The 14,886-nt window shown below is 36.4% G+C and overlaps 1 protein-coding gene across 2 annotated transcripts in view; it reads left to right on the top strand.

Moving 5' to 3' along the window:
• Positions 1 to 430: 430 nt before the first annotated feature.
• The window catches only part of NRK (Nik related kinase), a 134,779-nt gene continuing 120,323 nt past the window's right edge, over positions 431 to 14,886 (top strand). For both annotated transcript variants that reach the window (XM_087427318.1, XM_087427319.1), the window contains exon 1: positions 431 to 492. The gene's annotated coding sequence lies outside the window, so the exon portion shown is untranslated. The remainder of the gene's footprint in view (positions 493 to 14,886) is intronic.

Below are 14,886 nucleotides of genomic sequence, written 5' to 3'. Positions count from 1 at the left end.
TAGACTTTGTATCCAATACCTACTCATCATTGCTGTATGCTAAACTTTCTACCTGTCTGGTTAACACTCAAAAGATGGATATTAAAGGAGTATTTCAATCACAAGTAAATGAACTTATTTCTATTTTAATAATCTTTCTAATTACATTATGAATATGCCTCAACTAGACATAATTGTGTGCATTTTGCAGTTTTATGATAATTAATTATACAACTACTTGATGTCCACACCACTGTTTCATTTTTACAAATGACTACATTCAGTCCAGGGAGATTGTGACATGTCTATTCTTTTAGTAAATGACACTTAGGTTCTTCCCATGGAAATTCTAAGGGAGCAAGACAGATTGGAAATACAATTCTAGGTAGTTGAATGCTTGCCTATTTTTCCAAGAAGACTGACAATTTTTGTTCTACATTTTTGCAGGATCCAACTGGAATATTCTCACTGGATAAAACCATTGGCCTTGGTACTTATGGCAGAATCTATTTGGTAAGTGGAGTTAGATTATGTATTCATTCCTTATTTTCTAATAACAACAATGATTGCAAGTCAAAACCCTACGCTGCAAATCAAATAATGCCGAAACACAACATTTTACTTCGAGAGATTAATCAAATTAAGATAGCTTAGTGACATCTGTGAGAATTATTATAAAAGGAATTGATTGGACATCTATAGTGAACCAGCCAACAAATGTAAGATCTAAAAATTATTAGCAGGAAATTAATAAAATCACCAATGGAAAAGCGAGCTAATTCAAATAATATGTACCCAAATAAAAATATCACTTATTTTATATTATACATCCATACCAGTCTAATTACTCACATTCAACTTTTAAACTGAATGTTACAAAAAGGAAAGTTTCCATAACATTCTATATCATACTATGCACATGAGTGTGCACGTGTGTGATAGAGTTTGCTAAAGAATCTAACAAGAAAAACTCTACATTTATTTCATGATTATTTGTTAAACACAAAGTGTGTGCCAGGCACTGTAATAGTCTCTGAGGATAAAGTGATGAACAAAACAGACAGGCTCTGCTCTTCTGGTGCTTATTATCTAAAAATGTGTGAGTGATTAAATATGTGTGTGGCAGGCGGGGAGAATGGGGGAGGCACGTGTGTAAGTAAGCACACAAATAACTGTATAATTGCAATTGTAACATATTCTCTGTAAGAAAATCCCTAGTGATATAAAAGCATATAACAGGGGGGCTTAATTTAGATTGAGGGGTCAGCATTGACCTCCCTTGGGAAGTGACTGGTAAACTGATACTAGGAGGACAAATATGAGATAACCAAGCAAAGGTGTGGTTGTGGAGGATGATGTTGATGCATTCCAGGTAGAAGCAGGGGCAGTGCTAAGGGCTTGCTTGGAGATGGGGTGCTTTAGTAGCCCTATCACGGTGATCAGGTGCCCTACTCCCACTCTCTAATATGGGGAATAGACATTTTCTCAATCTTGTATAAGGTTCTGTACAAGTGCAGTGTCCCTCTTTCCCAGGCATGTCCCTCAATAACCAGATCACTGTCCCTAGGCTGATCCTTACTGTAGACTGACCACAGGTCCTCTACATAATGGTTGTGTAGAGATGTCCTGGTATAGGTCTGGTGGAAGGGGCTTCTTTCTAACTTCAGACAAGGGTGCCCTCTGCTTGCCAAGCCTTGCACCTTTAGGGCTGCATCTGCCCAGAAGGGGCTTCTTTTTTTTTGCTGGGAAAGATGCGTCCTGAACTAACATCAGTTGCCAATCTTTCTCTTTTTTTTTCCTCCACAAAGCCCCAGTGCATGGATGTATATCCTAGTTGTAAGTCCTTCTAGTTCTTCTATGTGAGCCACAGCCACAGCATGGCAGCTGGCAGACAGGTGGTGTGGTTCCATGACGGGGAAACGAACCCCAGGCCACCAAACCATTGAGAGTGCTGAACTTTAACCACTAGGTCATCAGGACTGGCTCCAGAGGGGCTTCTTTTTTAATTCACTATCCAGGTTGGGATGGGGGAGATTTTTAAAATTTGCGCAAAAGTGCCTACAGCATAGAGGTTGAGTACTAGAAATAGCATTGTGGAAGGATCCTAAATGCAGATAGAACCTTGATGAGTATAGGGAACAGAGAGAATGCCAATATTCATGGAAAAAGTTTTTTTTCAAACCATTTAACAGAACCAATACACTATGGACAGTGATGTGATACAGACGCAAATATAGTGCTTATATTACCTCAGTTGCATCCCAGACTGAATAATTAGTTAACATTTGTGTGATCTAGGTGAATTTTGCTACCTTATGCATAGATACCTACGCCTTATACATAGAAGTCCCTTTTCTTTCTTTCTTTTTTTTTTGTGAGGAAGATTGGCTCTGAGCTAACATCTGTGCCCATCTTCCTCTATTTTGTATATGGGATACCGCCACACATGGCTTGATGAGCGGTGCATCAGTCCACGCCCGGGATCCGAACCTGCACACCCTGGGCTGCCAAAGCAGAGCACGCGAACTTAACTGCTATGCCACTGTGCCGGCCCCAGAAGTTTCTTTTCTTTATGGCACATTTACAAACTCCATGGTTCTATACACATTTTAATTCCTGAGAGGTGTGTGTTTAAGTGTGTGTCTGTGTATGTATACTTGTTTTGATTTGAAGGTATAGAGCTCTCTCCACCACCAGATCTTAGGAATAAAAACCTCCGAGTCGGATAAGGTAAAAAGCAAAGGTAAGGTTAGATAACACAAAAAGATGGTTTCTGGTCATGAGTCATCAGAACTGTGATGCCATAAAAAGAAGAAAAGTCAAGAGGGTAAAAAGGTGAGTTGTACATGATAATTCTCTTTTTTGTAAACTATGGTTTATTGAGGTATAGTTTATGTTCTATAAAATTCGCCCTTTTAAGTGTACAATTTTATGAGTTTGGACAAAAACAGTCAGTCATGTAACTACCACCAGAATCAAGATTTTTCAATATACATCTTAAATTACACAGCCTACCTTTAAGTAATATTCTGCTGCTTCGCTGTCTCGTGTCCCAGCTGTGTATTTTTTATGGTTGTTATACATTTTGCTTGTATGTATGGTATAAACCTATAATAATACTACTTTGTTCCCTATACTCAATATTACTACTTTTTATTTAGTTGATTATCTTTTAAAGCAATTAAAAAGAAGAAAAAAATTTATATTCATTTGAGCCGTTTCTGGAATCTTCATTTCTTTGGATAAATCCAAGGTTCTATCTGATACGATACTCCCTAAGCCTGAAGAATTTCCTCTAATGTTTCTTATAGTGTAGGGCTTCTGGTACTGAATTCTCTGCCTTTGTTTGTGTGAAAAGTTCTCATTTCTTCTTTATTTTTGAAAGATATTTACACTGAATATGGAATTTGGGTTTGACAGGTTTTTGTTTTTTGTTTTTCTTTTTTAGCACTTTAAAGATACCACTCTACTGTCTTCTGGCTTGCATACTGTCTGAAATCTGCTGTCATTCCTATCTTTGCTCCTTTGTATTTTTCTTCTGGCTACCTTTAAGATTTTTCTCTTTATCTTTATTTTCCAGCCTTTTAAATATGAAATGTCTAGGGTTTTTGTTTTAGTTTTTGGGGTGTGTGTGTGTTTGGTGGGTATTTATCACCCTTGGGGTTCTCTGAGCTTCTTAGATGTGATTTGACAATTTTATTATTTGGGGGAAATTCTTGACCATTATCTCTTCAAATATTTCTTCTGCCTTTTTCTCATTCTTCTCCTTGTGGGAAGCTAATTTCATATGTGTTAGACCATTTGATATTAATCCATGGCTCTTGGATGCTCTGTTTTGTTTTTGTGTGTGTGTGTGTGTGTGTGTGTGTGTGTGTGTTGGTTTCCATTTTCTTTTGTCTTTCTGTTTCAGTTTGGATTGATTTTTTTCCCTATTTTTAGTTTCACTGATTCCTTTCTCAGCTGTTTTGAGTCTGCTGACGAGACTGTCAAAGGCATTCTTGAGCTCTTTTACTGTTTTCATTTCTAACATTTCCACTTGACTTTTTTTATAGTTAACATCTTTGTTGAAATCTCCATTTGTTCATGCATGTTTTTCATGTTTCACTAAAGCCTTTCACATATTAATCATAGTTATGTTAAATTTTCTGACTCATAGTTTCAATATCCAAATCATCTCTGAGGCTGGTTATATTGATTGCTTTGTCTATTGAGAGTGGGCTTTTTTTTTTTTTTCTTTTTTGTTTCTCAAAATTTTTGTTTGAAGGCCAAGCATAGTATACAGAACAGTAGAGTTGAAGTAAATAGTATTTATGCTTTGAAATGGGCACACTTGTTCTGCTAAGTCGTTAATATGAAAGATTGAGTCAATCTAATAAGATGAGCCATGTTTGGGTTATATTGTTGCTATGGTTACCCTCAGTTCGCTACCAGCTTCAAATTCCTCTGTTACCTTGTGCTCAGCATGGGAGTTGGTTTGCTGAATGTTTTTCTCAATATCCCTGCTCTACCCTCAGCTTTAGACCTTCCCTGTGCATCTGTGCCTTAAAGAGATTCTCTCTCCATGCTCTTGTTCCTCTCCTAGTGGTATACTCCTATTGCTCCTTACTAAGTGCTTGTTAGCCTGGTGATGTGGGACAGGGAGGATTTCTCTGTTTTTGTGTTTCAACCTCAGTCTTAGCCAGATCCTGTGCCTCTGGGTCATGAGAGTGCGACTTTCTTAGTTATCCTGCCCCTCTGCTAGTGATAGGACACGTCTAAATGGTCTGAGCCAAGGACTAATTCCTGCCTTTCTCCCAGAAATAGAGAACTTTATTTTTTCACATTTCCTCAAGCTGCAGTAGGTCTTCATTTGTACCCTGAGGGGGAACAGGGTTTGCTGCTTTTTCCCTAGGGCTTAAAGCTTTTATTCCTTAGGGGGAAAGGAATTGGACATGGTTTCATGCTTTTCCTATTGCAATTGCTTCTCCTCTCCACCAGGTCAGTACCATAAATGTGTAGAGAAAAGCCTGCGAGTGTGTATAAATTCCTCTTGTATCTGTGGCTCCTGAGGATACTGTACTCTCATGCTAGCCCATACTTGGCCTCTAGTGGTTTATTAAAAATTTAGCTGAATTCTTTATACCAGCTTCTATGGTGACCCTGTCTTCCCCCTGTAGCAGCAGGTGAGCCAGTGCTCATATCCCATCTCTCCTTGTAGGTGCTTGTCTTTCTTTAGACTTCAGGTTAGTTGATTGCCTTGAGACTTCTCTCTGGGTTCAAGAAAAGTTATGATTTTGTAGATTATTCGGCTTTCTCTCATTGTTAGGGAGAAGGTGGCACTCTTTCCAGCTTCCCACATCCTCATCAGGAGCCAGAAGTCCATGTCAATTCCTTTTAACTGAATCTTTATGAAGCATTTACCATATGCTGGGTCCTGTACACATTTATAGTTCCTAAGAATTTTATATGTACCTATTCAGATTCAGAGATAGAGAATAATTTCTACCCTCAGATCTTCAAAGTAGAAACCTCTGCGTTTCAGAAGGTAGATGATTACAGGTGCTTTATTTACATTGGACAGATTTTCCTTTGTTACTCTTTGATGAGACCTCTTGTATTCTACATCAAATTAATTTCTTTCTGTAAAACATTTTGAGGTGGTGTCACTGTACATCAACACCTTCTTCATGGAAAACAATTTTGAGTATGTAGTGAATGCTTTTTAAGTGTTCATACTCTTTACACCAATAATCCTGCTTTTGGAAATCTATGATAAACATCAAAAATATAGAAAAAGCATAAAGATATTCATTTTAGCGTAAAGGTAGTATATTATGGTGAAAAGAGAGCATGCTTTGGAACCAGGCAGACCTTATTCAGTGCCTCCTTGGCCATTAATTAGCTATGACCTTGAGCAAGTCACTTAACCTCTGAGTATAAATTTTCTTATTTATAAAATGGAGTTAATAATACCTACCTTGCAAGATTTTATAAAATTTAGAAATAATGCATATAAAATGCTTGGCACATGATAGATATCTTTTAAAAGTAGCCATTGATATCATTATTACTGCTGCTGTTATTTGTAAAAAGACAAATACAGCAACATCCTAAGTAGTAGAAAATAAGATGAAGTAAATTACCTTACACCCAGTCAATATATCATTGCTCTGAAAAGGAATGTTTATGAAGTTATCTAGCAGCATAGAACTATGTTTAAGATGTTAAGTAAAATATTCCATATTATATGTACACTCTGATTACAGCTATGTTAAAACACGCACATGAAAAATGGTGAATTAAATGATTAGAAGAGTGAGATATTGGGTGTAATTTTGTATTCTACATTTTCTATTCTATATTTCCAATGTTTGTAATGTTACGTTATTTAGGTAAAGAACATATATATGTGTGTGTATATATTAAATATATACTTATATTTATATTAGACAGTACCAAATACTGTATAAATACCCTGTACAACAAAATGGGAGCATGATACCATTCAAAATTAATGTCAGAGTGACTCATAGAGTCCTTTGCTTTTTCAGTGCTGCCAACCACATCCCCTGCTGGTGTTTGTTTTGGTTAAAGTCTCTCCAGTGTCTTCCAGCTAGTTTCCAAGTCTTCGTTCTCTGGCAGGTTTCCAGCTGTCTGCTGAGGTCTGTGCACGTTGAAATGAAGACTGAGTCGCACACTCCACATCCTAACCCTTTTCCTTTCCTTCTTTTTATTCTAGTTAGATTCCTATCTTTCTACTCTCTCCCACCTCCTGCCAGTACAAACCTCACTGAAAATTATGGCTTTTCTTTTTCTTTCTCATTTTAGGAGAAAGCATTGGTCTTCCTTTTTTTTGTCCCCTAGTACAGTTATAAGACATAGTTTTCTCTTCACCTTTAGCTGCTAGTCTCATAGCTTAAGAGTTGTCATTTGAATTGGAGGAATATTTAGAATTTTACCATGTGAGAGCATATTAGCAAAAGAAAATAGGTAGGGACTTGTTTTTTAATGATACTATTAAAAAATAAATAATTTCTCAAAGAGCAATGTACACAGAGAGACCAACAGTTATTTTATGAAATATTAAGACCAAGACCCTTTAGGGTGGCATAGTGGGTGGCAACTTGACTTTCCCACTAACTGACACTATACGTGTAATTTGACTTTTCTGGGCTCATTTCCTCAAGTATAAGATAAATGTGTTAGACTAAATAATCTCCAGAGTTTCTTCTGGCTCTTTCACAATACGCCTAGCATAGTAGCTGGAACTAAGTAGAATTTAAGCTGTTATTATTTTTACTGTAATCAGCATAATAATAAGTATATTATATTCCCTTCATCACCTTGCAAACTAGAAGTTCATTATTGGCTGTTAGTTGGAGTGTTTCCTCATTTCACCAAATAAAATGATTTTCATCATGTTTTTCTATTCTTTCCTCTACTTTACCACCTGATAGTGAGACCTGATATTTAGCTCAGTAATTACTATGCTACCCAATGCAAAGGTAAAACTGGGTAGCAAGTACGCTGGAAATGCAGGATGCTTCATTACTTGTTACTGTTATTTAACACTATTCTGTTAAGCAGAATACTAGTGGGGTGAGACAATGAACTGAATCTCCAGAATGAACCAGTTTGCCTTCACCTTCATAAAGCCTTGACTGTACCGCTAACCTCAATCACCTAGTCCCGCATTGCCATTTGCAGGTGGTAAAGGCAGAAAAAGGAGTGGAAAAAAGGTTCAAGGCAACCATTTCTAGCCAAGGAAAATTCACCTGAAATAGGGTAAACCTCTACGATTGGGTTGAGAGCTTTATTGTCACGTGTATCTGATGCCTCGTTGGAACTCAGTTAATGCTGGTGGAAAGAGGGGACTGCCCCCCAAATCCTATTGTTCTAAAACCTGAAAACATACCATGAGCATAAGTAAGCATCTGTCCTTGAGAGACATTAGAGTAGTCATCCCTGGTAGTCAGCAGATTAAGTCATATATGTGAAGGTGTGGCATTACAATCACGAGTTACAGATTCCTGAATTGCTTGCACTCTGGAAGTGCACTGTCGAATATGGAAATTTCTTTTCAAAACACTGTCCAGTGCATCACTCTTAAATTTGATTTTTTTAAATCACTGCTTGACATATTGCTTTTACTTGGACAGGTGAGATTTAGGTTTATTAGTTACATTTTCTGGATTTGAAGTTGGGGCAGAGAATGGGAACAGAAAGGTAGAAAATAAATGTCCTCAAAGTTGATGACATACAATTTATGATATATTAAATTAAGTTTCAGAAACATGGTGCTGACATTATGGTTGCCTAGCCACTAGGTCTATTGGATAAGGGTTTGAGTATTTTTCCTTTTAGGCTGAAATTATACTGTTTATTTGCCTACCAAATGTCTAGTACTGTGAATGCTTTCTTTTTAGGTAGGAAAGTTTCCTCACATCCTTGCCATTTTGCAAATATAGCTAAATTAAGTCAGCCAACAAATATTGCTTGGGTGCCCTTAAAGTGCGTAACACTGTGCATTTCGTTATACATTGCAAGCCTCAGAAGCAGGAACTGAAGCTGAAGCTGAGTCGAGGCCCCAGGCTTCCTAGGCTGTTGTGCCTTCCTACTGTAGTACCCTAAGTCCAGAGCCCTCTCTTGGTTCCAACTTCTTCCTGTGACATCGCCCCCTTGTGATAATGTGCCTCCGAGGTGGGAATTGGTCTTTCTTAAGTAACGCTCAGGCTGCTCTAGCACAAGAAACATTAAATTTATGCTTTAAATAAAAACATTGCTTTGAATGTTTAAAATTTCCAAAATAAAAATTTAAATATTTATTGAATGCCCGCTATGTCCCAAGCACTGTGTTAGGCACTAGGTGCTTGTTAGAATAATCAGAAAACATTTTTGGGGAAGGTGGTCATTTTTATTCATTTAATTTTAGTAAATATAAGGAAGGAAGTTATTTTCCCTATGATTGTGAACTCTACATTTGAGGTGGGGAGTAATAGGTAACAGGAAGGAAAGAGAGAGCTCCGGTGAGATTGGGCAAAAGAAGGGAGGAAATAGGGATGTCTTTTTTTTTTTTCCTGGATGTAGAAAGTCTAATGAAGCCTCTAACTGAGACTCCAGGAACAAGTTTTTCCTCAGTAAGAGAACGGAGATTGAATATTTGCAATGGGGGTGAAAAGAACCAACATAGGCTAAATAAATTGAGAACCAGGGGACTAAATTAGTAGAAAGTGCTGAGGCTTACAGGCCTTGGAGAAAATGGAATATTTCTATCTTGGCCATGACATGTCTCCAACAGTGGAATATAATCCAGGCTCTGAGAGGTAGGCTTGTATTTTTCTTTTTGTGTTATACCGAAATTTACATCTGCCTTCTGATAAATCTTGAAGGAGGAAGAAGCAGTAGCATGATAGGAATGAAAGAGGAAAGTAAAAGTCGTATGTGGGATTTGTGCTCTTAAGAGGCTACAATTAAATTTTTTCACAATTACTCTAATCTGTTTAATAAGTTCACAGATGTCCATGGAGAGAAATTCAAATTCTATATTTGGTGTATTGGGTTAATGCAAAAATCATGATCTAAGATCTTCAGACACTTAATCCAGTTGATTTTATAAAGTGGTTCAAGGAGCAGAAAAGACAAATTTAAATAAGTGGAGACAAATACCTATTTCTACACAAAAGCCAGGACCAATAAACTATAGCATGGTGGCTTTGGTCAATCACATAAAAGCATCCCAATTATAAATTTATAAAATATAAGTATAAATCTCTTATAAATAAAATATAAGTGTAAAATATAAGTATAAATATAAGTATAAAAAGTATAAATATTTAATAAAATATAAGTGTAAAATAAATTTTTAATAAAATATAAGTATAAATCTCATATAAATATAAGTATAATAAAATATAAGTAGAAAAATAAGTATATTTAATAAAATATAAGTATAATAAAATATAAGTATAATAAATATAAGGATAAATCTGTGTGGGGTAGTAATACAGTTACTTAAAAATAGATATACAAAATTGCCTAATTAATGCTTAGCTTATACACTTAAAGCTGTTTCTAATGTATCAGTCCTACGAAAATTTATGTGGACAAGCTTTTATAAACCATTTTAAAGACTGGTGGGAGTGGGTGGAAGCAGTGCTGGAAACACTAATGTACTCTTTGTCTAATATATTGAAAATCAAGTTTTGTTTTATTTTGCATATACATATATTAATATATACTATATATGTACATATATGTATAGGTATGTACATATATATATAGAATACTTGTATATGTGTATATATGCTATACATTTATTATATGTAAGTTATGCTGTATATAATATGAATTATATATATATGTGTAGATGAATGATCATTGTCAGATTCTCAGTAAATTCAATGAAGGTGGTTGAATTATCAAGAATTCTGGCTTTCCTTGACCCATTAGTAGTTGACCACTAAAAACTAGTTAGCTAGGTCCTCACCACATTTCATGAAACAGACACTTTGGAAAATAGCATTTAGGCAGTTCCAACTCTTGAAATAAGAATGAATCCTAACTTGGTTTTAGGATTTTCCAATATTCTATCATATTTGTGTATCTATGTCTAAGGTAGTTTTGAGGGTAATGCCAAAATTACATTTAGAAATTAATGTGTCACTGTGGCTCTCTGGAGGTGTCAAAGGAAAAGCAGAAGCTCTTACATTTTTATGTTGCTGGTGCTACCCTGAAGGCAGGCTCTTACAAAGAGGTCTATGAGTAAAATTATGCTAAAAATCAAAGAATATCAGATTATATAAGCAGTTTTTTAACCTGCAGTCTTATTGTTCCCTACTTAGCTACACCCAGGTTATAACAAATATCTCCTCTACCAGAGCGTGGAGAAAGAGAGGAACAATGAGGTATAAATTGTGTGTCATTTCAATTGGAGAAATAATGATATGGAGGTGGTTTATGTGTAATTTGTGTTGGAGAAATAAGAAAGCTCCTTTTAGGTATGTCATTTATAGGCAGAGTCCCTTTATGACTGGGAAAAGAAGGTTGGATTATTCTATTCCCTGAGGGAAAAGAAGACTGATTATATTCTAAGTACTGCCAGTAACATTTTGTATAAATCATTAACTCTGAAGAGAAACAAAACAAAACAAAACAAAATACCACCATGATCAAAAAGGACAAGACTAAGAGTCCTCAGAAAAGGATAGCTTTTCTTGACCTTGAAGAAAAAAATTTAAATTAAATAAAATTATTTGGTATACAAATTGGGTGAGAAAAAAAAAGATGGAGAATGAAATGTTAGTCACTTTAGAGATAGTGAGCTCAGTGTTCTAAAAATGGGTAACATTGCTGAGTGCTTACATTGTGCCTAATGCTTAATTTGCATTATATCACTTATATATCATACATTATATCATTTATATCTCATAAGAGTGTTATGAAGTTGGTACCATTGTTATCATCATCCTCTCATTTCATAAATGAAGAAACTGAGGATCCAAGAACTTGAGTTACTGAACAAGTTCACAAAGCCAGTAAGTTGTAAAGTCAGGGGTCAAACTACAATTTGCCTGGCCTCTAGGTCTGTGCTCTTAACTCTGTTATATTATATTCAGCTCAACAAGTACAAGCCAGAGTCAAAAAGCATTCAACTAGATCAGCAAGTTGAAAAAAATACCTGCCCAAGTACAAAAGTTTAGGGGAAAATGGTGAACTGAGATCAGTGATGAAAATCATCTATCATGAGTCCCTCCATCATATTTGTTTCCTTCATGACTTTTTCTGGGACTTAGTAGAATTTCAGAAGTGAACAGGGACAAGCAGGTGGGCTTTATAGGACACTTGAAGCTCATGACTAAATTCCTACTCAGACTCCTGGAAGCCCTGGGAAGGCAGAGAAGTGTTTGCTGTTACTCCTTTACTGTCTTCTAGTGAGCCTGTTTCCAGGGCCAGAGGCATTTTGCCTCAGGGACTGCTCCTACTGGGAGCCCCAGGCAAGAGGGAGGCAACAAAGGATCATTGAAAATTAGTGCCTCTCAAGGATGAAACAGAACATCAGCATTTCCTTTGTGGATGATTGGTTTCTGATTCATGGGGATTTTAAAAATTAAAAAAAATTAATAAAATAATTTGTATAATTTCTAATAGATGCATTTCTAAGAACATGGGTGAGAATTTTATATATACATATATATGTATATGTATACATAAAATTATATGTATATATAAAATTTAGGGTATCTTTGTTTGTTCTCTGCCTAAGAATAGAACTTCTCCTAGAGTCTAGACTGGAATAAATTACATGTAGGGGCTAAGCAGCTGTAGCTTAAAAGGTTAGAGGCTGGCAGAGGAAGGGAGTTGACCAGATGGATGGAGGCAGGTTTGGCATTGGGATGAGGAGGTGTATACCAGGTGCACTACTTAAGTAAAATTCTCCTTATATTGTCCCATTAGATTGAGGATGCAAGTTGCAACAGAACATACAGCTTGAGGCTTTCCTCGTGGTTAACCTCTACAAGAATTTTGCAAGCAGCCAAATTCCTCCCACCTTGTCGCAGAATAAAGTGTTGCAATGACAGTAGAAAACCAGCTACAAGGCTTGGAGTGAATGCCAAAGAATTCATTAGTCTTTAAAACCAGTTCACGAATTTCTTCAGGGGCAGGGACCAGGACTTTTTCATTTTGGCTATACCTCCAGAGCACCTAGTAAAGTGCCTTTCACATAATAGGCACAAGGGCATCAGGGATATATGACAAGCAGAAATTTCAATGTAGACGTCTTAGTATGTTTTCTATTGCCCACACTCATTTTCTCTTTTTATTATCAGTGTTGTCATTCTATAAGTAGATATTATGAAAAAATTAGGTGTGTCCCGAAAATCTGTCTTAATCTCCTTTGTAATCTCTTTAGGACTAGGAGAATACCTTATACATATGGGTGCTTGGCACAGTTTCCTGTGGGACTAAAAAGATGCATGCAAAAGTGACCCCTACCAAATGACATATTTTAACAGGGACTCTCTGCAGATGTGCTTGATGGAAAGGATTGACTAATGACACCCTGTTAAGCCAATGCTGGAGACAGGTTGGCCTTTCAAAATTATACCACCTAAGTAACTTTCTACTCTGACTATTAAAAAAAGGTGGCACTGTGTAGAGATAAATATTTCCAAAGGATGGAAATATTAGCCTTACTTTTTTTTTTATTACTTTCTGCTGAATGAGTCATTTAGGAAGTTTGAAAGAGTATATTTTTTCTTGGGGTACTGTAGTTTGCTGTAGTGTTGTTGGCACGGCCAAGTGTAAAGATGGTTTCAAGAGAGCCTCATACCTTCAGGAAGATGTCTAGAGCATGTGCAAATATTTCCTGAGTTGGAAGATTGGCAGCCGTTAGAAAGAAAAACACATAAATAAGAGCCTACAAATGTCCTTGCTTCTCTTAGCCTTCTATCCATGCTTGCCAGTTGCTGTAATGGGTTTTTAAACTACTTTAAATTTTAGTGAGTTTCAAAACAAATTAAATGCTCAAAAATGTTAAACTCTAAAAGGTTTAGTAATATGGATTTTGCAGGTCCTATACTGTCATATATATAAATGAATACATTTATATATATGTACTTTGACCGACTTGCCTTGATTTGTTGGGTACTTTTCTAGTCTCATGTTCTGGGAAACTTCCATCAGTCCAGGACACCATACATATATACTTGATTTATGCCTCTTCATACTTGAGCAACATATTGTACTGAGTAAGAGATAGTTGTATCCTCTCCTCAACTGCACTCGGGGCAGAACAGATGTGAATAGAAAGGTGCAAACTAGTTTAAGAGAAGTGGAAAACAGAGTGGCGATATTTGTAGGGAGCAGAGTCTGTGTTTATCCCAGCCAGTGCAATGCGAAAATTGGTTTGACTGATTTCTTCACCACCACCACCCCTCCAAAAATATACAGACAGAATTTATCGACTGGTTATTTGACGGAAATTACCAAAATGTTTGTTGGCATCTAGTATACATAGCCTTACTAAAATGGAAAATGGATGTTTTACATTGCGTCCAAAATGCTTTTTAGAAGGGACTTTTCTCAGGCAGATCTTAATGCTTGGACTTCAAGGGAGGGAGATTAGAGAAGCATAACTCACTGTCAGCCTACCTCTCTGAGGCCCTTCAGAAGGTATGTTTTGGTATGAGGCCAGAACCTTCCAGATTAACTTCCCCTCATTCCCTTCACCTTTTTGGATCTGGCAGTGGCGTGAGTGATAGGTGAGATGGGAGAGGGTTTACAGAAATTAATTAGAATATGGCCAGTTAAATTATACAAGATAATTTGTTTAAAGAAATAAATAGCAAAAGTAACTATTTCCATGATTCCATTGAGGCTGAGTCATAAAGCCTTCCTCACTCTCTACAAATTAGGAGAATTTGTATTTTTTTTAAATAGGCAAAGGATATGCCTCTCTACAGCAACTGGTAAATACAGTAATGTGCTCTCAACTCCTTTATAAATGCTTATTTCTTTTGAGTGCTGTTGGTGCAGTGAATTATCTTGCCATTTACTCATGTTTTATATATCATTATGCACTTGATGAAGAATTACAACGCAGTTTGAATGAGTTACGGTAACAGAAATTTAGTGCCTGAGGATGTCTCAGGTTTATATAGAAGCAAAAGCCACTTGAGTCTTTAAGTATGCAACTTGGCCTCTAATTGCATTAAAATCTGCAGAATGAGATGTGGACCCAAGCAGTTTCACTTGGCCCCAATTGAACTTTTCATTCTAAAAACGCTATAAGGGCAGAGACTAGATAATACACATTGTTTCTTTAATATCCTCTGTAGTAGCACTGTGCTGAATCAAATTTTGTTGGTTAATTCTATATTTTGTGGTTTTCTTTATTCAACTCATATTCCAGGGCCCTGATGATCAGAT

The sequence above is a fragment of the Ceratotherium simum genome, chromosome X (assembly GCF_057802395.1).
Source record: "Ceratotherium simum simum isolate JZ-2026a chromosome X, ASM5780239v1, whole genome shotgun sequence".
Lineage (NCBI taxonomy): Eukaryota > Metazoa > Chordata > Mammalia > Perissodactyla > Rhinocerotidae > Ceratotherium > Ceratotherium simum.
Note: the sequence above shows the minus strand (reverse complement) of the source record. Positions and strands in the feature narration are given on the sequence as shown.